The sequence below is a fragment of the Eurosta solidaginis genome, chromosome 1 (assembly GCF_040869045.1).
Source record: "Eurosta solidaginis isolate ZX-2024a chromosome 1, ASM4086904v1, whole genome shotgun sequence".
In the NCBI taxonomy this organism is placed as follows: Eukaryota; Metazoa; Arthropoda; class Insecta; order Diptera; family Tephritidae; genus Eurosta; species Eurosta solidaginis.
The window spans coordinates 12974884-12998232 of NC_090319.1; the positions used below are offsets into that span (position 1 = coordinate 12974884).

Consider the following 23349-nt stretch of genomic DNA (forward strand, 5'->3'; position numbering starts at 1 on the left):
GTTTAATTTTAAAATTTATTTAAAATCCTTTTAAAACTGATTTCAGTGCCGGAATGCTTTAAATTTGTTTATTTTAAAATACTGCAATCCATACATTTTTGTTAGAACTTTTTTAAATATATTTTTTGTTTACCTTGTCAATTACTTTGTTAAATAATTTATAACAAATTTTAACACTTTTATACTTTAAACTTTCTTAACACTTTTCAAATATCGTAAAAAAAAATATATATATATATCTATATTGCTTTAGCTTTTCACGCTCTTGAAGATTTTCGAAACTTTTTGTGATATTTCAACAAATTGTTTGTTCTTTTTAACAAAATTGGTAATTTTTCAAAGTTTTTAATTTCCGAATAACACTTTATTGTACAATTGCCCGCTATTTCTGAATTCAGCACTTGTGTTTTATTGAAACAAGCTGCAAAGAAAAAAGATAAACATTAGTATATTTTTATTTAATAAAAAAAAAATATTTTACTTAATTTTATAAATATTTTTTTAAGGAATTTTGAAAATATTTCAAAAAATTTTGAAACTTTGTTATAAGTTTTTGAAGACGCTATGAAGACTTCGAATATGACCAAAATTTTGAAATCCGAAATTCGACCAAAATTTAATATTTTTTTAATTTTAAGATTTGCAAGTTAAAATAAGTTTTTGGTTTTTCAAATTTAAATTAGAAAACACGGCATACTCGAAAATTTTCAAAAATGTTGAATGGTTTTAATAGGTTTTTGAAAATATGGTGAACTTTGGTAAATTTTTAGGAAAATCTTTATGTGTTTTTTGTCAATTCGAACTAGTAATACAAGAAAGCTTAGAACCAGTCTCGAAAACTTTTCCGAAAAAATTTGAAAATTCGAGATATTTTTTTGGAAATATCGAACTTTTTGTATGAAGTTCTTTAAATTTTTTTGAGTACACAGGTTTGTAGTCTAACCAATTGTAGTCTAACAAAGTACAAGTTATAGTTCTTTCCAGACTCCCGTTGATTTTTCATAATTTTTTTCCGAAGGATGTTTCAGATTTTCTTCCATTACAAATGTGATCGCATAGATTTACCAACTCTCTTGGTACAGCCTAAGATCCGGAGATGGATGAACGCAATACTTTGGAGTTTTTTCTAAAATTTCCTATCTTACAATTTTATTGAAGAACGCTAGATCTTTAAATATGATTCAATGACACTCTATCACAACAAAAAATAGTCAATTTCCAACTGAGTTAGGACGGACAAAATGTATATGACTAAAGAGGTCTCCAACCACAAAGCCGTCGTTACAGCATAACTTTCAGACACTATCTTTGTTTTTATACCCAGCTGTACTTGTACACAGGGTATTATAACTTTTATTGGATAACGGTTGGTTGTACAGGTATAAAGGAATCGAGATAGATATATACTTCCATATATCAAAATCATCAGTATCGAAAAAAAATTTGATTGAGCCATGTCCGTCCGTCCGCCCGTGTGTCCATTAACACGATAACTTGAGTAAATGTTGCGATATTTTCACCAAATTTGGCACACGAGCTTATCTGGACCCAGAATAGATTGGTATTGAAAATGAGCGAAATCTTATGATAACCACGCCCACTTTTTATATATATAACTTTTTGGAAAACACAAAAATCTGATTATTTAGTAAATAATACACCTAGAATGTTCAAATTTGAGTTGTGGACTGATGTTGAGACTCTTGTTTAAAATTAAAAAAAAAATTAAAAATGGCGTGGCACCGCCCACTTGTAACAAAATTCGGCAGAGAGGTTGCCTTTGCTATAAGTAATGCTTTGAAGAAAAATTAACGAAATCGGTTAAGGACAACGCCCACTTTTATATAAAATATTTTTAAAAGGGTCGCGGACGAATCAAATAAGCTATATCTTTGCAAAAAAATAACTCTATATCAATGGTATTTCATTTCCTAAGTGGATTTATAATAATAAATAGGAAAAACATCAAATTTTAAAAAATTGGCGTGGCACTACTCCTTTTATGAATAAGCAATTTTCTATGTTTCAGGAGCCATAACTCGAAAAAAAATTAACGGATCGTAATAAAATAGGGTTCACAGATTTTCCCTATAGCAGGAAGTATTTCTAGAAAAAATGGACGAGATCGGTTAAAGACTACGCCAACTTTTATATAAAAGATTTTTAAAAGGGTCGTAGACGAAAATAATAAGGTATATCTTAGCGAAAAAGAGCTTTGTATCAATAGAATTTTGCGTTCTAAATTGTATTATAACATTACATTGGAAAACACTAAAATTTTTGGAAATGGGTGTGGCACCGCCCCTTTTTTGTCTAAGCAATTTTCAATGTTTCGGGAGCCATAACTCGAAGAAAAATTTGTTCAGAATAAAACCATATGTATATGTATTATTGAGCAGCCTTGTAACACTATTAAGCACACAAAATAAACAACAGAAACAGTTCAAGTGTACAGCTGGGTATATATCGGTTTCACCCGAACTTAGACTTCTTTACTTGTTTTTTTTTTTTTTTGATTCTTTAACATATACATACACACATATATATATATATGTATATATACATATATTAAATTCTTACGATCCTCTCAACAATCCAATTGTTTTTAACGAAGCAATTTATACAACAAAAACTACTAAAGATACAGAAGATGTGCTGTGTAAAAAGCTATCGTTGCCAATTAACTGGTTTGCTGATTAAATTTCAATTAAAAATCTTCACTCTGCATTTACAACATGTAAAAAGTAAAACAAAAACAAGAAGTAATCAACAGAAACATTTGTGTCAAGATAAAATTGTTTACTATGAGTACAATAGACGCGTAAACAATAAAAGCAAATTACCAAAAACATTTTTAATGCAGTAAATATGAAAGGAAAGTGAACACAAAGGAGTCATGAATGAAAATAAGGTGCAAGAAAACTTACTTTTCAATATGTTTATAGTATTTAGCACATTTCATTGAATATTTTCTTTTGAACTAATACAGCTTAATATTTACACAAATGTTTATGATTCTAGCAAAATAAATGCTGTTAGAAACAAATAAGGAAAGCTAAGTTCGGATGTAACCGAACATTACATACTCAGCCGAGAGCTTTGGAGACAAAATAAGGGAAAATCGTCATGTAGGAAAATGAACCTAAGGTGACTCTATAATGTGTTTGTACGATATGGGTATCAAATTAAAGGTATTAATGAGGGTTTTAAAAGGGAGTGGCCCTTAGTAGTATATGTGAAGGCGTTTTCAAGATATCGACCAAAATGTGGTCCAGGGTGACCCAGAATCACTATATTTCATCCCTTTTTTCGTATTTGGTATAGAATTACGGGTGTTTTTTTGTTTTTCGTAATTTTCGACATCGAAAAAGCGGGCGTGGTTATAGTCGGATTTCGCCCATTTCTTATACCAAGATAAAGTGTGTTCGGATAAGTACGTGAACTAAGTTTAGAAAAGATATATCGATTTTTGTTCAAGTTATCGTGTTAACGGCCGAGCGGAAGGACAGACGGTCGACTGTGTATAAAAAATGGGCGTGGCTTCAACCGATTTCGGCCATTTTCACAGAAAACAGATATCATCATAAAAGCAATGCCCTTACCTTGTTCGACTTATGGCATTAAAAGTATTCTAGACAAATTAAATGAAAAAGGGCGAAGCCACTCCCATTTTAAAATTTTCTTTTATATTTGTATTTTGTTGAAACATATCATTACTGGAGTCGAATGTTCACATAATTTACTTATATACTGTAAAGATATTAAATTTTTTGTTAAAATTTGACTTTTAAAATTTTTTTTTTAAAAAGTGGGCGTGTTTGTCATCCGGTTTTGCTAATATTTGGCACACATATAGTAATAGGGGTAACGTTCTTGCTAAATTTCATCATGATACCTTTACCAAATGCCAAATTACAGCTTGCAAAACTTTTAAATTACCTTCTTTTAAAAGTGGGCGGTGCCACGCCCATTGTCCAAAATTTTAGTAATTTTCTATTCTGCGTCATAAGGTCAACCCACCTACCAAGTTTCATTGCTCTATCCGTCTTTGGTAATGAGATATAGCACTTTTTCGGTTTTTCGAAATTTTCGATATCGAAAAAGTGGGCGTGGTTATAATCCGATTTTGTTTATTTTAAATAGAGATCTTAGATGAGTGTCCAGAAACCTACATACCAAATTTCATCAAGATAGCTCAAAATTTACTTAAGTTATCGTGTTCACGGACAGGCAGACGGACGGACGGACGGACGGACATTGCTAAATGGATTTCTTTTTTCGGCCAGATCATTTTGATATATAGAAGTCTATATCTATCTCGATTAGTTTATGCCGTTACGGGGTACCGTTATGCGAACAAAATTAATATACTCTGTGAGCTCTGCTCAGCTGAGTATAAAAAATGATATACATATATTATAGATTTTTGAATGGCTTGGAAGTCATATACATATATCTTGATGTGACTCCGGTATGCTATGTTGTGATAGCTTGGAGAGTAATGGAGCGCACAGTAAAAGCTATGAAGAAACAAGTAAGGAAGGTTAAGTTCGGGTGTAACCGAACATTAAATTCTCAGTTGAGAGCTATGGTGACAACATAAGGGAAAATAACCATGTAGGAAAATGAACCGAGGGAAACCCTGGAATGTAATTGTATGACATGCGTATCAAATGAAAGGCATTAAAGAGTATTTTATGAGGGAGTGGGTCATAGTTCTATAGGTGGACGCTTTTTAGGGATATAGCCATAAAGGTGGATCAGGGTTGACTCTAGAATGCGTTTGTACTATATGAGTATCAAATTAAAGGTATTAATGAGGGTTTTAAAAGGGAGTGGTGGTTGTTGTATAGGTGGTCGCATTTTCGAGATATCGCCATAAAAGTGGACCAGGGTGACCCTAGAATTTGTTTGTACAATATGGGTATCAAAAGAAAGGTGTTAATGAGTATTTTAAAAGGGAATGGGCCTTAGTTCTATAGGTGGATGCCGTTTCGAAATATCGCCATAAAAGTGGACCAGGGGTGACCCTAAAATATGTTTGTACGATATGGGTATCAAATTAAAGGTATTAATGAGGGTTTTAAAAGGGAGTGGTGGTTGTTGTATAGGTGGTCGCATTTTCGAGATATCGCCATAAAAGTGGACCAGGGGTGACCCTAGAATTTGTTTGTACAATATGGGTATCAAAAGAAAGGTGTTAATGAGTATTTTAAAAGGGATTAATCCTTAGTTCCATAGGTGATACTCATATAGTACAAACACATTCTAGAGTCACCCCTGGTCCACTTTTATGGCGATATTTCGAAACGGCATCCACCTATAGAACTAAGGCCCACTCTCTTTTAAAATACTCATTAACATCATTCGTTTGATGCCCATATTGTACAAATAAATTCTAGGGACACCCCTGGTCCACCTTTATGGCGATATCTCGAAACGGCGTCCACCTATAGAACTAAGGATTACTCCCTTTTAAAATACTCATTAACACCTTTCATTTGATACCCATATCGTACAAACGCATTCTAGAGAGAGAGATATCGCCATAAAGGTGGACCAGGGGTGACCCTAGAATATGTTTGTACAATATGGGCATCAAACGAAAGGTGTTAATGAGTATTTTAAAAGGGAATGGGCCTTAGTTCTATAGGTGGACGCCGTTTCGAAATATCTCCACAAAGGTGGACCAGGGGTGACTCTAGAATGTGTTTGTACGATATGGGTATCAAATTAAAGGTATTAATGAGGGTTTTAAAAGGGAGTGGTGGTTGTTGTATAGGTGGTCGAATTTTCGAGATATCGCCATAAAAGTGGACCAGGGGTGACCCTAGAATTTGTTTGTACAATATGGGTATCAAAAGAAAGGTGTTAATGAGTATTTTAAAAGGGAGTAATCCTTAGTTCCATAGGTGGACGCCGTTTCGAGATATCGCCTTAAAGGTGGTGCACGGGTGACCCTAGAATTTGTTTGTACAATATGGGTATCAAAAGAAAGGTGTTAATGAGTTTTTTAAAAGGGGTAATCCTTAGTTCCATAGGTGGACGCCGTTTCGAGATATCGCCATAAAGGTGGGCCAGGGGTGACTCTAGAATTTGTTTGTGCAATATGGGTATCAAACGAAAGGAGTTAATGTGTATTTTAAAAGGGAGTGGGCCTTAGTTCTATAGGTGGACGCCTTTTCGAGGTATCGCAATAAAGGTGGACCAGGGGTGACTCTAGTCTTTGTTTGTGCTATATGGGTATCAAATGAAAGGTGTTAATGAGTATTTTTAAAACGGAGTGGGCCTTCGCTCTATAGGTTTTCGCCTTCTCGAGATATCGCCATAAAGGTGGACCAGGGGTGACTTTAGAATATGTTTGTACGATATGGGTATCAAATTAAAGGCATTAATGAGAGTTTTAAAAGGGAGTGGTTGTAGTTGTATATGTGAAGGCGTTTTCCAGATATCGACCAAAATGTGGACCAGGGTGACCCAGAACATTATCTGTTGGATACCGCTAATTTATTTATATGTGTAATACCTGCCAAGATTTTAAGGGTTTTTTATTTCGCCCTGCAGAACTTTTTCATTTTCTTCTACATAATATGGTAGGTGTCACAACCATTTTATAAAGTTTTTTCTAAAGTTATATTTCGCGTCAATAAAACAATCCAATTACCTTACCATGTTTCATCCCTTTTTTCGTATTTGGTATAGAATTATGGCATTTTTTCATTTTTCGTAATTTTCGATATCGAAAAAGTGGGCGTGGTCATAGTCGGATTTCGTTCATTTTTCATACCAAGATAAAGTGAGTTCAAGTAAGCACGTGAACTAAGTTCATTAAAGATATGTCGATTTTTGCTCAAGTTATCGTGTTAACGGCCATGCGGAAGGACAGACGGACGTCTGTGTATAAAAACTGGGCGTGGCATCAACCGATTCCGCGCATTTTCACAGAAGACAGTTATCGTCATAAAATCTATGCTCCTACCAAATTTCAAAAGGATTGGTAAATTTTTGTTCGACTTATGGCGTTAAAAGTATCCTAGAAAAATTAAATGAAAAAGGGCGGAGCAACGCCCATTTTGAAATTTTCTTTTATTTTTGTATTTTGTTGCACCATATCATTACTGGAGTTGAATGTTGACATAATTTACTTATATACTGGTCCTTCTCCGATTTTGCTAATTTTTATTAAGCGTACATATTAGTAATAGGAGTAACGTTCCTGCCAAATTCCATCATGATATCTTCAACGACTGCCAAATTACAGCTTGCAAAAGTTTTAAATTACCTTCTTTTAAAAGTGGGCGGTGCCACGCCCATTGTCCAAAATTTTACTAATTTTCTCTTCTGCGTCATAAGTTCAACTCATCTACCAAGTTTCGTCGCTTTATCTGTCTTTTGTAATGAATTATCGCACTTTTTCGGTTTTTCGAAATTTTCGCTATCGAAAAAGTGGGCGTGGTTATAGTCCGATATAGTTCATTTTAAATAGCGATCTGAGATGAGTGCTCAGGAACCTACATACCAAATTTCATCAAGATACCTCAAAATTTACTCAAGTTACCGTGTTAACGGACGGACGGACGGACGGACATGGCTCAATCAAATATTTTTTCGATCCTGATTATTTTGATATATGGAAGTCTATATCTATCTCGATTCCTTTATATATGTACAACCAACTGTTATCCAATCAAACTTAATATACTCTGTGAGCTCTGCTCAACTGGGTATAAAAATTTAGCAAAATTGACATATACTGAAAAAGGCAAAATATAAATTGATAAGGCATAGCACACAAAACATAGAACAATCTAGAACAAACACCAAAAACTATCATTAAGTGAAAATCCCCCTGCGGGAACTATGCGTGCCGTGAGAGGCGACTGAAATACACAAATAATTCAAGGGGTTGTGTAGCGCAACACTTTCAAGGGATTTCCAGCGCAATTTATAGCTCATCCAACCCAATTGTCAGCCTCATGTTCCTGTAGCGAATCCTGTTTCTTTAACAGCCGAGGCTCTGGCGGTGGGAGGGCGGTATGGCCAAAAAGGTTCTATATGGGCATATAAAATCTTTCCCGAGATGGTCGAGCTAGTACCCTAATGGTGCTTGTTACCGGATCTATATGCGGCGAAGGATCACCAACATCTAAATCACTCCTGAAAGCTCACATAATGTGCTTCCAAAAAAGATGTACCGCTCTTTCGCTTACCTTTTTTTATTTCGCCAATTTCGCTTTTTAACAACGCCAGCGCTCTGGATAATTTGGAAGATTTGTTCTTAAAGCTTTTAAACCAACAAGGTAAAAGACTTAGGCTCACGATGGGCATACTAACTAAACACTGCCTGCGACCGTCACATGCCTACCTATAAGTTAGGCCTCGTCAGTAACAGCAGGTGTAGGAGCTGCGAGCTGCAGGAAGAAACGGTTAAGCACGTTCTGTTTACGTGTCCTGCGCTGTTAGGTCAAGGCTCCAGTTATTAGACCTAGAAAACTTCTAGTTTTGTCAAGAGAACGGAGTTATTCAACAACATAAGTCCTGGTACCTAATTGCGGTTCTTCCGTTTGGGTGTCAAACAAATTCTGGTAACACTATGGACACATTCAGTCTACGTGAGGTATTTATTGAACGGTAAGTTCAACCCAACCTAACTTAGAAAAAGCTTCGTAATTTTCTCAGGCAATCGATCCTTATTTTTGGAACTTTATAGTTCCTGGTGCTTCTAAAAATCTTCTCTTGCTACACTTTCTGGTTGCCTGCTGCAAGAGGGATTTTGTAAGAAATGTTGGCGGTATTTTTTATATAAGTTTATCGTCTATATTTCCGTAAGAGGTCTCAAAGTAAAGCTCTTGACATGAATGCTGTGAAAAGTCGGACAAACGTGAAGTCCTATGACTCGTGATGGAGCTTTAAAAAAAAATAAATAAAAAATAACTGCTGCATTTTTGACACATTGTTTGGGATTCTCGTGTTTGATTGATTATTTTATTCAGTTCATTTTACAAAGTCTAAGTTAAAGTATCTAATTAGATCTATCACAGTGAGTTCACCCGGAGTTCTCTTCACCTTGAATGCCTTGAGGCCAACCTCCTCGCTAGGTCTGCTAGTAAAACTAGAGAAATTTTACCTTTCAAGGTTGTTAAAGTATCAGTCTACTAGGCATGTGCTTTATGAATAAGAAACGAGAATTGTATGGGTAATAAAATTCGGCAGAGAGGTTGCCTTAACTATAAGGAATGCTTTGAAGAAATTTTAACGAAATCAGTTAAGAACCGCGCCCACTTTTATATACAAGATTTTTAAAAGGGTCGTGGAAGAATAAAATAAGCTATGTCTTTGCAAAAAAGAGCTTTATATCAATGGTATTTCATTTCGAAAGTAGATTTATAACAATAAATAGGAAAAACTTCAAATTTAAACAAGTAAGGACGGGGCACAGCCGAAGGCTTCATACCTTTCATGAACAATAATCTTATCCCGTTCGTTATCTCCAAATAATCGGATGTATAAGATAAGAAATATATAGTGAACAGATGTACATACCTAAACGATTTTTATGATAAATATAAAATAAAAAATGGCAAAAAGCCCCCTTATCTGAACGATCGGTTGTGTGGGATATATATTACATATAGCTCCGATCGAAATGATTTTTACAGGAAATCTTCTATGAAATATTAGAATATATATCACCAATTTTCACTTTTTTATATTGGAAACTAAGGAAGAAATTGCCAAAAATCTTTCTATCTGAACGATCTGTTGTATGGGATACATATTATATATAGCTCCGATCAAATTGATTTTTTCAGGATATCTTCTATCATATATTAGAATATATATCACCGAGTTTCACTTTTATACTTTCTAAATTTCGGCAGAAATGACCAAAATCGTCTTATCTGAACGATCGGTTGTATGGGAGATATATGTTATAGTGATCCGATCCTACCGGATCCGACAAATGTCTAATATAATACAAAAATACATCCTTGTGCCAAATTTCATTGAGATATCTCAAAATTTGGGGGACCAGTTTGCGTTCAAACAGACGCACGGACGGACAGACGGGCATGGCTATATCAACTCAGTTCGTCGCCCTGATCAATTCGGTATACTTACATACTTACGTTACAAGCATCGGACCAAAGTTAATATACCATTTCGTGTTCATGAAAGGTATAAAAAATGGGCGTGGCACCGCCCTTTTTATGACTATTTTGACTATGCAATTTTCTATGTTTGGGGACCCATAACTCGAAGAAAAATTTGTTCAGAATAGAACCATATGTATATGTATAATTGCGCAGCCTTGTAACACTATTAAGCACAGAAAAGAACCAACAGCATCTCAAGTGTACAGCTGGGTATGTAATTTTCCGTTTCAACCGAACTTAGACTTCCTTACTTGTTTTGTTTGTATTTTTGTCTGACTTTAATAATCCAATTGATTGGTCGATATAAAGTTGAACCAACAAACGAAGAATCAATCGCTAAGCAACTGGCATCTTTTGTTGTTTCACAATTAAATTTATTGATAAAGCTAACCTTCAATTTACTTCAAAGTAAAATTCAGATATATTTAAGTTGTACATAATATTTCTTAAATCACTCACTATAAGCTTCAATTAAATAATTTTAAATTGTAAAAATACTTTGAAATAATTTAAAAACGCGGCAAAAGCAATTATGAAGTAAGTTCTCTTGTTGTCTAAATGAAACCACGCGTCCATATACAATTGGCAAAACAAAACAAATCACTCGACAGCGCGTGCAGAACCCAACTCGTGCGACAATTTTTGTCAACTGAATTCGACCGTATTTTCTTGAATCGCAGAGCGAATGGAAATGATGACGCTTTGGAGCATATTCAGCGCCAAATATCCTCCGAAATAAATAACAAACAAAATAACGAAAACAAACGAAACCGACTTGCAATAAAAAAATAATCATACACACAGCAATGAGGCAAAGAAAAAGGGCAATGCAAAATGGGGAGAAGAGTCTCACAGAAATGCGTTGCCATGAGCAAGCCGATGTATGACGCATAGTCCGCAATATTGCTTTAGGTATTTGTGACTTTTGCGAGATATCGCGAGGACTGGGGTTCGACTTAAACATGTGCTGTACGTAAGCTGCTGCGCAACAACAACAATCGCCACCCGCATAAAATGACTCCTCCAACAACAAAAAAAGAGCAGCATTAACTGTGCTTATTGGTATTGTTTTTTTTTTTATAAATAAAATATACAAACAGTATTACCAACTGCGCTAATTTTCTCTTTGTTATTATTATATTTGTTTTCATATATATTTGTTTTGCTGCAAATCTCTTTGTAGCTCACTTTGTCTCGGTCTTGCCTTAAGAAATTTCCATTTTGAAGCCAATATCCTTGCAGCTAAAAGGGATAACAATATGTTATAAGCAAGAACATGTTTTTCTGAAAGTAATCACAGAAAACTAGCAACTTTCTCAGAGAAATTGCATGTGTATTAAAAGGAAAGAGAGACGACTCTCAAGTAATAAATATAGATATATCTACAATACTCACAATTCGTATACAAATATCTTTACATACGTATATATTTGCAAACAACTTTATATATATACATATATACACATACATACATAGAGAAGAATAAAGTCAGAACAATAGACACCAAGAAAAGTAACGAACCATGTGGGGCAACAACCACTTTGCAGCATCGCTACATTTTGAAAAGGCCAGGAGAACAAAAAAAAATCGTGTTTTGAGCAGCAGTTGAGTGTTTTTTTGCATATAGCGAAGGTGGCTGCGGTGAGGGGCACTTTACTTGAAGTATGCTGCGGAAAGGAAAATCAACAATGAAGCTATCGATAGGCGCTTTATGCCATTTCTATAGAAACGATCAGGTAGTAATAAGAGTTTTGTTAGCCGTTTTGGTTTTTTGCTTATTATACCTTTCATGAACATGAAATGGTATATTAACTTTGGTCCGATCTTTGTAACGTTGAGAAATATAGAAGATAGACTCACCATTAAGTATACCGAATTGATCAATATAGCCATGTCCGTCTGTCCGTCTGTCTGTCCGTCCGTCTGTCTGTTTGAACGCAAACTAGTCCCTCAAATTTTGAGATATCTCAATGAAATTTGGCACAAGGATGTATTTTTTTGTATTATATTAGACATTTGTCGGATCCGGTAGGATCGGACTACTATAACATATATCTCCCATACAACCGATCGTTCAGATAAGACGATTTTGGTCATTCCTGCCGCAATTTAGAAAGTATAAACTTGAAACTCGGTGATATATATTCTAATATATCACATAAGATATCCTGAAAAAATCACTTTTATCGGAGCTATATATAGTATATATCCCATACAACCGATCGTTCAGATAGAAAGATTTTTGGCAACTTCTCTCTTAATTTCCAATATAAAAACGTTAAACTTGGTGATATTTATTCTAATATATCATATCCTAATATATCATAGAAGGTTTCATGAAAAAATAATTTCGATCGGAGCTATATATAATATATATCCCATACAACAGATCGTTCATATAGAAAGATTTTTGGGCATTTCTCCCTTAATTTAGAAAGTATAAACGTGAAATTCGGTGATATATATTTTAATATATCATAGAAGAGTATCTGAAAAAATCACTTTGATCGGAGCTATATATATAGTATATATCTCATACATCCGATCGTTCAGATAGAAAGATTTTTGGCAATTTCTCTCTTAATTTCCAATATAAAAATCTTAAACTTGGTGATATTTATTCTAATATATCATATCCTAATATATCATAGAAGGTTTCATGAAAAAATAATTTCGATCTGAGCTATATATAATATATATCCCATACAACCGATCGTTCAGATAGAAAGATTTTTAGCCATTTCTCCCTTAATTTCCAATATAAAAACGTTTAACTTGGTGATATTTATTCTAATATATCATAGAAGATTTCCTGAAAAAATCACTTTGATCGGAGCTATATGTATATAGTATATACCTATCCCATAAAACCGATCGTTCAGATAGAAAGATTTTTGGCCATTTCTCCCTTAGTTTCCAATATTAAAACGTGAAAATTGGTGATATATATTCTAATATATCATAGAAGATTTCCTGTAAAAATCAGTTCGATCGGAGCTACATATAATATATATCCCATACAACCGATCGTTCAGATAAGGAGGTTTTTGCCATTTTTTATTTTATATTTATCTTAAAAATCGTTTAGGTATGTACATCTGTTCACTATATATTTCTTATCTTATACATCCGATTATTTGGAGATTACTAACGAGATAAGTTTATTGTTCAGCCCCATTCATGAAAGGTATGAAGCCTTCGGCACAGCCGAAGACAGCCCCGTCCTTACTTGTTTTTTTTTTTTGTTAATAAATACATGGAATTTTTTTTTTTGCCGCTTTACATAAGCAATGGTGCTTTAAGTTGTAAATTTATCTTGACTGTGGCATCAGGAATGATATTGTTTTATGTTTTGCTTTTTTTTTTTAATTCTTTAACATGGAACAGGTTTTGTTTGCAATCTTTGACTAAAATCACTTTATCACATCACATGCACCGCATACTTATTGAATGCGCAGGAAAGGCACAATAGTTTTAGACTTGAATCCTCAACACAAACCGATCTCAGACTAAAAGCTCCATCACATATCGTGCTTCACAATTTCGTTGAATTATAAGAAGGATTTAAACAAAACTTAAACAGGAACCTTCATCACTTCTCTTGCATCACAATATCAACCAATTTGCAAGGAAACTGTATATATTTTCAGACTTACATACATAAGTCTTCACCACAATCCATCAGGCCGCGTGCTCTGCAAATTCAACCTATTTACAAAAGGATAAAAAGAGTTCTCAGATTCAGATTTTACTCACATCTCATGTAACACATATTTCTCCAATTCAGAAGAAGAATCTCCAGACTGAAATCTTTATCATAATGCAAGCAATATAATCGCTGTGGGTTGGAAAGACTCAAAATGCTTTCAGACCGAGAAATCCCATTACATCTTATGCTTCACAAATTCATCCAATTACTTGAAGGATTCAAGTCGCAGACACTTGATTATCATCACTTCTCATGTTCTACATACTCGTTCAATACGCAAGGAATCTCACAGTGACTTCGGACTTCTTAAAATCTTCAGGACAATGGGTGCAACACTACTTCAGTGCTCTACAAAGTTTCAAAATGCTGACAGAATATAATCGACATCTCAACTCGCGCTTCAAAAGTACTTTCAGACTAAAGCCTTCTAACTTCTATAATTTTTTTAAGAAATAAACAAAAAATTTCGGCTCGAAAGGTTCACCGCTACACTGTTCATCCTTCAGCACCCAAAAATCATAATTCTTAAAGACCAAGGTTATTTTGTTATAAAAGTCATATCTACCCAATATAGGTGGTTTCGAAGTTTTGTTCTCACAAAGGATCATCTTGCATCTCCACTAAGACCATAAGTAAATCAAACATTAAAATTCTATTCCCAATATCACACAAATTTAGGAAAACTTAGGACGTGTCCGCTTCCAGTCGAACGACAAAATTTATTAACAAACAACGTGAACAATAAGCCGCTGTAAATATAATAATTACTCACAAAAAAATTCCTGAAAAAATGGAAGTGATTTTCTAAAAAATTAAGATGTTTTTTTCTTCGTTATAGGAATAATTTGCATCAAGTTCCGACCTTTCAAATAACAGTTAATGAAAAAAAGGGTGTAGGGAATGGCGTGAGTCATTGCGCGCTTGCAGTGGTATAGAAGAGTTCGTACTATATCAATTCACCACGTCTTCAGTGCTTGGTACTTGGTACTTGGCAAATACTAGAAGTTTTCCATGGCCTGACTTAAATGTTGCCTCGTAGCTGGAGCTTCGACCTCACGAGGGCAGTACACGAACACAGAATAAGCTGAACCGTTTCTTCTTACAGCTTGCACCTCATGCATCTATTGTTACCGATAAGGCCTAACTTGTAATCATCAGGCACCGAAGGTAGTGTCCAGTTGGTATGCCGATCTTGTGCCTTAAATCTTCCCTCTTTGGATATATGAGCAACTTGTGAGTCAAATGTCGTAGAATGTGAACATGATCTGCGAAATTTTTAAAGTTTTCGCCTCCTTTCACGCCTTTCCTGCTTTATTGACCATATTCAACTCTTGTCTACTTTTGATTTCTCTCAAACGGATTAGGGTAGCATTAAAATACTTAAAAATTGTAGAAAGAATAAACCCGGACAAGGCTCGGAAGAGACCTGCAAAATATATAGTAGAGAGCCCAGGATGCTAGGGAACATAAGGCGCTAAGATAGAAGAATATGACAAACCAACAAAACGATTGACACAGCAACTGTCGTTTAAATAAAATAAGATCCACTATAAAATATTATAGACTTACGAGATTAGCTGAAGAAAAATCTGGAAGGACCGCGTTAATTTGATAAAAAAAAATTTGAAGGTATACAAACATTCTTCCAATTTCACTCAAAAGATAAATAAGAGTATGTGAAAAGATTCGTAAAGACGATAGCAAGTTGTGAATCTAGTTAGTATTGGTAGCCACTCATATTTTGCTAATCCAATTCACCATTTCAGAGCTAATGCGGTCAGAAAAATTTATTGCGATTACGAATCGTACAACACGATACGGGCCCAGGTGTTTCACAGATCTATCACAAAAAGTGTTATTTGGGCATTCCCTATGCACACAAAAAGTTCTGAAACTTTTAAGAAATGAGGTTGACTTCCAAGTTATTGAGATGTTATATATGTGTCTTATTAAAACAATCTTATGATGAACAACTGAAAAATTGTGAATTAAATATTTAACTTATCAATACCATTCGCGATATACACATCCACTAAAACTTAGCACTCCAAAATATATGGATTGCGACAAATATTTGGAAGTAAAATAACTAGCATATGAAATTTGACGAAGATAACTCAGCACATATATTTGCTACTTAAGAGATAGAGTTGGCTGAAATTTCTCTAATTTCTAGCAATGTATCTAAATATATTTGAGCAAATCTCCTTGAACAAAATGAACCAAAAAAAATCGGGTAACATTAAATATTGATCTCAGTGTTATGAGTGTATCGTCTTTACAAAAAACATATTGAGGTTTGTACATTCAGTTTTGTGAAATAAGTAGCGCTCACGATCATTGTATTGATAGTAGCAAGTTTTATATTATTTTAATTTTCAACGCTACTTGTTTGATAATTTGCTTCACAATTATTTTCCAGCACGAATAATTATTTCACAATTTTACGCTTTTTTGCAATTGTTTTTTTTTGGCTTTATTCAGTTAATTATGCAAAGCAAAATTATGCATGACATTAAATTATATATATGAAAGACCAAGAAGTCGTGTTTCTAAAGCCAACAGCGCTCACCAACCAACAATATCTACTTGCATCCAACCAGTGGGCTGTCAAACTTTTGTAAAATTTCGGTACAGCACTGTCTTACTTCCAATTTCACTTATATTTCACTTTGTTTGATTCAAAATTTTTATAATCAACATTTCCTCTCATCTCTTCTAAGCAAAAAAAGTTACGTTTGTCATTAAATTTCAAAATATTTATTTTTTCACTTGACTCAATTATTCTACAAAATATTAAGTTTATTAAAACTTTATTTATTTTAATCATTTTCGCTTCGTTTCCATTTCTCTTTTTTCACTGATAGTGTTCTCGGTAAGAACAGCTTTCATATCTTTAATAGAGTTGTTTCATTTTGTTTTTATCATTTACTCAATTTTATTTATTACATTGTACTTTCTTTTTCTTATTGCCGCAATCTTGTTTAGCTCTGCCATAAATAAACTTATTCCTATCTTAATTAACGCACTCCACTTTGCTTAAACTTTACTTAAAAGTTATCGGGAATTTTTTGTTTAACTTACTCAAAACAACGTCGTTATACCCCCACCAATTTCCGGCGTTCCAACACAATTTTTATCAAAAAAAAAACAACAATATGCGTGGGTATTGTACATTGCTTTTGTTTATTTTCTTTTCGTATTTATTTTTCTAAATAATCATTTCTTGTTTATTTTACTTCATGCGGTGGTCATTTGTTTATTGCACTTACTGCAATGGTTGTTGTCGCATATATGCGTACATATATACCAACATTCCACATTATTTATTGACTCAGAACTTTACTGTCTCGCTATTACTTACTTTCCTTTATCCATTCGCCCCTTTTTCGCTTTATTCTCCACGAGATTCATTTCAACATTTTCTTACTTTACTTTTTTGCGTTTGAGTCGTGTTTCTACATATACAACATTACTTATTTGTATGTATGTTTATGCCAATAAGCCTTTCCCATTATAGCCCCCCAATCACTTTTGTGTATCCCCACTTCATAAAGCCATTGTTTTTCTTTTTGTCGTTGAGGGTCTTATGTACATATATATGTACTTCGTTCGATTGTTGGGTTTGCTTTGTTTTTCACTTGATGGATATCAAGTTCTGGCGTTCTATACATATCTATACATACATATATTTTCTATACTACAAACTTCAGTTGGGTTATATTGCTCTTACGGACAGTACTTTTCATAATAGCTTTTCGTATTTTGCTTGAGTTTGTTTCCTTCTTGTTTTGTTTATTTCTTACTTTTACAAGCTTTGCTGTCTGTTATGCCCTCCGTTGTCGGTTTATATTTAGCTACATAACCTTAGTGTTGTTGCTGATATAGTTGTTATTATTGTTGCTTTTGTAGTTGGAGTCAATGTTATCTTTGCTTTGAAATGATCTTGATAGAGTGGTTTAGAGTGACGGTCTCGCTGGTGTTCACCTAAGAGCACATATATTATTTCAACGGTTTGCTATTCTTCAAGGCTTGTGGCTTGTGGTTTTAAGTAATTCAACATTTTTACCACAATATTTATTTGAGCTTAATATTTGTTAATGTTGTGCTGCAGTTTGTGTTGTATGAATTTATTGATCGTTAAATAAAGGAAATGTGGTGTCAATCTCGATCTAAAATTCTGCACAATCTCAAATTTTCAAAAGTGCTTGAGGCTGTCGAAATTTCCTTTGTTAGTCACTTCATTCTAGTTTTGGTTGGAATAAATATTTGAACTGTTTTCTTTAATTCCAAGGCAGAATTGGTTGGGATACAAACTGGTTTCATTCATCGTCAAGCGATTTGTTGACAATGCCATACAAACTGGTAGAGCTCTTGCCTGTACCGCCAGGCCATCTACAAATCTGTTTCGACGCCATATTGATAAGCACTTTATTATGTTTTGTCCTGCAGGGCCTCTCTTCGCATATGTAAGACTCATAATAGTATACCTCCAGTAAAATTTATAACCATTCCCTAAAGGATGCAGTTTTAGAGCTCTATATTTCGTATCTCGTGCTGGCTTACCTGCAAATATGATACTTGAAAGACTTTTCGACGTTTCTGATACCAAAAATTACTCATCAAAAATAAGTTGTTCGAAACAGAACAGGCTGAGGACTAGTAATGTAAAGGAGTGGGCAATAATGAGCATAGCCGATGGCATTGCCATGTAAAAGTGATACCGTTGCTTGAGTATTCAGCTAGAAATAGTACTGTGGTGCTAATTCTAAACTAGATCAATTTCCTACAGCTAAAATCATCACAGCCTGTCATATAATTCTCTATAGCCAACATTTTTGAAGCATAAACGAAACTGAACAATTTATCGAAATTATCTTGTACAGGAGAAGTAATAGATACAAAAAGGTGGAGAAATTGAAGACCACATCTGGCTGAGGACATTCGTATATAGTAAACTTTTTTAAAAATTTGGCGCATATTGATATTAGAGAAAACAATTGTATAAAGCAATATGAGCATGTCTATCTAATTAAATACAGATTTGGCGCATAGAGCAAATCTAGACACTGGTAGGTTTACCAGGTCAGGAGCCGCACTGAAATGGTGCAATCGGTTTGTTCACGGTAGGCTTTCCTTACTCGCATAGTATGTTTGACGGGACCCTATGCATATGCGATATTGAGAAATCAGATTCCGTGATATCTGTGGGAATTTGGAGGAATTTCTATCTTCAGATTTCACAAAGAACACTCAGATAGTGACTGCGATACATGCAAACTTTCTACCATGTATGTATTTGAGTAGCTCTAAAAGCAATCGAGAGCATTTCTGCTTTATTACTTTAAATCTGGATATTCCTACTCTTCATAGTCGGAAAACATTAATTCAGAGTACCGGGAATGCTAGTTAATTGCAAACTGCAAGCGCTTTGAGTGAGTTTGTGACGTATTTATCAACAAAAAGCCGATGCTAAAGTTTAACTGTAATTCCATTCCTCATCGGGTGAAACTTTGAAGTACAGCACGAACACTTTAACATAAGACTGTTCATCTAAATATCCAATCTTTTCCGGAAAATAGGCTGGAAAATTTTGAAAAAACAGTCCGGTGTTTCAGGAAATGTTCTTACTAACGCGTGACAGTTTGACGTCAAGCAAAAGTTGGTATTTGTAAGTCAATACTGCACTTTTGGTTATAGAGCTAGTCATAACAAATCGTTCCCGAGATGGTCGAGCTTGGTACCGGAACGTACCGGATCTGCATCCGGCAAAGGACCATCAACCTCGATAACACTCTCCAAGGCCTTCGGGGAGTTTCCTTATCGCTACAACAACAACAACAATAACAATTCTTGAATTTTCCTCTTCAACTCACGGTAGCGCTCGTATACTTCTTCACTTTGTGTTCGTGCGAGCAAGGGACATACTTGAACTCATAGAAGTCTGTAGAGGAAGTCATTTACGTTTCGGGCTATTGTTAGGTCAACTACTTTTTTATATGTTTCCTTAAGTTACACATTTCTCCATAATTCTTGCCCACAGTATCTAGCCAAAACTAATTTCCTATTATACGATTTCACCATAGCTAATCGATTCTTATCAGACATTTTGAGTGGCGTGTATAATATCTTGAATTATTGTTTATTGTTATTATTAGGTATATGTGCAGAGTACGTCCAGCAAAAGCAGATACGACCTGATAAGAAACACAGCAACAAATAAATAAACACATTGCGATAAAAATTATTTAATTATAAAAATAATACTGAACGATAACGGGTTAGGGGGCTTAGAATATACCCGCGGTAGGTATGCCTATCGTAAGAGGTGACTAAAATACCAAATAGATTCAAGGGGTTGTGTAGCGCAACCCTTTCAGATTTTCAGCGCAATATATATCGGTGGCGAATCCTGTTTCATTAACAGCCGAGGCTCTGGCTACCACAAGATCATCATGAGTCTACGGGGTATGAGGGCAGTATGGCCTAGAAGGTCGAGCTAGTACCTTAGTGGTGCTTGTTACTGAAACATACCGGATTTGCATCCGGCAAAGGACCATCAACATCGATAACACTCCCGAAACCTGCGGGGAATGTCCTTATCGCTACAACAACAACATTCATACCCCTTATCTTAGTTTGGACCGAAGTGTATATCCGTGTAACTTATCTTCCATCATTTCCACACCCTTGCTCCATTTTTCAACCTCTTTTGTGGCCCTAAGATCCCCATAGAAGCATTGGCATGAATAAGGTGGCCGGTTAACCTAACGTTAGATGACGTTGTATTTGTATGACCACTCAAAGAGCCGAGGCTTTAAGCCATGCTGCAGGAGTAAATGCCATACTCGCAGGTTTGCAGATCTACTGGGTTGACTTGAGCTCAATGATATGCAATGCTTATTCGGAGCAGCTTTCACGACTCCCGTTATTCTTCTCACTAATAATTTGGATGCCTTCTCTAGTTTCTTAGTAAACGTTTCGTTTGGCGGCTCACCAAGCGAGGATACGATTCCTAGATACTAACTAAGGTCTAGTGAAATGTTGAACCTTAAACTTCTTAGCTAACAAGGCCAGATGGTTATTCTACGTGTTGGCTGCCAACTCACATCAGTATGCTTATCCCGAAAGGACCGGTGTATGGAAGACCTAATTGTTGGAAGCATTTTCCACTAATGTTCGCTGTGACGTCGTCAGCATACGCTGTCAGTTAGACGCTTGATTGATCACCAACGTCTACGACAGGGGTGATTGTATCCACTAATTTCGTGCTCTCCGAGTAAATCGGACTCGATTTCATCTTCCCGGGCTTGTGACTCTGTTCTTCTGCAGGACCACCCACCTTAGAATATGGGTCCAGTGGTTTTAAATTGGCTGCTGTAAACTCGTCGTTACATTACATGATAGCCTGGGATGGCTCCGTTGAAATACAGCCAAATTTACTCTCTGGCTACAAATCATCGACAGGGCTTGGTCTACATAACCCCCTGAATTAGGGGGTTTGGCAATTCTTGGGCATCCCGTCGCCCCTTAGCCACAGCCACATAATCGGGCGATGCGTAAGGGTACACTTTTCTTTAGTAAACATAAGAACGTAAACAAAAATTTTCAGCAAATATTCAGTCTATACAAAAAGTTTGGCTAATTTCCCATATGACGCAGCTACAAAGCACGCGACTACAACGCACGCAGTAAAATACGCAGCGCAAGCAACGCACAAAGGAAAATCATAATTGCGAAAAAGGAAGCTTCCAAACCCCAAAGACGAATGAATTCGTTAAAATTAAAGCACAAATGGTTTATACTCTCGCTTGCATAGGTAAACTAGAATTTTGCAAAATTTTAATGCTCCACACCAAACACGTGTGATTTGTTGCACACTTTTTCATTTCCTTCTTATTTTTCTTAACATTCACTATGGCTCATTTTCTAATACCAGAGCATTTACTTTTTCTTTTATAAGTCAATTCAAAACATTAAACTTCTTTTCAAAAGCAAACCACCTTTTGTTGTTATTGCTGTTAATTTTGTTTTATTTTTCTTCTTCTTCCTTTTGTCTGAATCTTATATCATACTACTTTTTATTTCACAACTTTTTATTGGCGTTTGAACGCATAAAACACAACAAATAAAATATATACTCCGATTTAACGAACGTTACGTTTTTATGATGAAGCGCACGCACTTCCAACTTGGCGAAATAACGGTCACAATTGAACTGAGTAGTGCTGGACACCAAGAAGCACGCCAAGCCAAGGCATCGAAACAATAAAGTCAGAATCAGCAATTGTATACCCACCAAGCAACAACAACAACTCTATAATCGCACATGAATAGTGAATAACGAAGCAATGACGCTTTTCAAAATGCTGTAAAAGCAAACAAACAAACAATCATGAACAACTAAGGTAATTGAGCTTCTGTTTATACCGAACGCAATATACCCCAATGTGGAATTAAGATATTTCTTGCACTTAGCAGGTATTAAGCTGCAGACATTGGTGCTTTATCGGTAACCGTACCGTTAACCTTATAACAGCTGATTCGACCAACATTATGGGAATCAATGCAATCGATTATTGGTGCCGCTAAGGTCGTAACCGTATCGTAGCCAACCAATTGGTTTTTGGTTAACCGTCGTAACGATAAACAGCTGATTACGTTAGGGATACGACTACAGCGATACGACATACGGCAACAATGACTCCCGCTTTACGCCTCCATTACTGATACTTAGACTTGACTTGACTTGGCGTAAACTTGGCAACTTAGCCACGATTATACTCCACTTGGTGCATACAACCTGGCATCATAATCAGCGTTGAAATTTATTTTTAAATAAATGTCAATTTGTATGACAAAATGTCAAAATGAAATGGAAACAAACAAATTGCATCTCAAAATGTAAACGTCACTGAGAACTTACATAGAAAATCAAAATTCAACAGACTTCTAAGTCAAGTTAAGGGTTGCTAAGTTTTGAGTAATCAGTAACATGCAATGTTCATTTAACAGAAATGTAAGTGACAGTTCTCAAGCCAAGTCAAGTCTATGCTAAGTATCAGTAATGGGCTCTTTACACTAATATTTTACAGTCCGACTCAAAAATACATTTTCTGCTACTTGATTTCAATAATTCTCACCACAAGACTTCCCAAAAATAAAAATTACTTTTAAAAATTTTATGCAACCGACGGTATAAACAGTGGGGTAGGATTTTAAGTACGTAAGTTAATTTCAAGCAAGTACTAACTAACACTAATTGACTTCTGTATCCTACCAAAGAAGATAGATATCCCGGTGAAACCTTTGATAACATTACAAAATTTCCTGATGATGTTTACGTTGGCGGTTTTGAAATGGATCCATCGCAATATGCCAGTAAATGTTTCTCTCTTTTTATTAATAATTGAAATTCAATTATTAGAAACCGGTGTTAAGCTCATGAATTCTTAAAAATAATTATCTTTTAAATTTGTGTTT

At 35.0% G+C, this 23349-nt stretch overlaps 1 protein-coding gene across 1 annotated transcript in view; it reads right to left on the minus strand.

Moving 5' to 3' along the window:
• Nucleotides 1–22088, minus strand: part of msi (musashi) — a 584216-nt gene extending 562128 nt beyond the window's left edge. The window contains exons 1-2 of the mRNA XM_067780543.1: nt 21870–22088; nt 134–421 (exon numbers count right to left, since the gene is read on the minus strand). The gene's annotated coding sequence lies outside the window, so the exon portion shown is untranslated. The remainder of the gene's footprint in view (nt 1–133; nt 422–21869) is intronic.
• Nucleotides 22089–23349: the final 1261 nt, after the last annotated feature.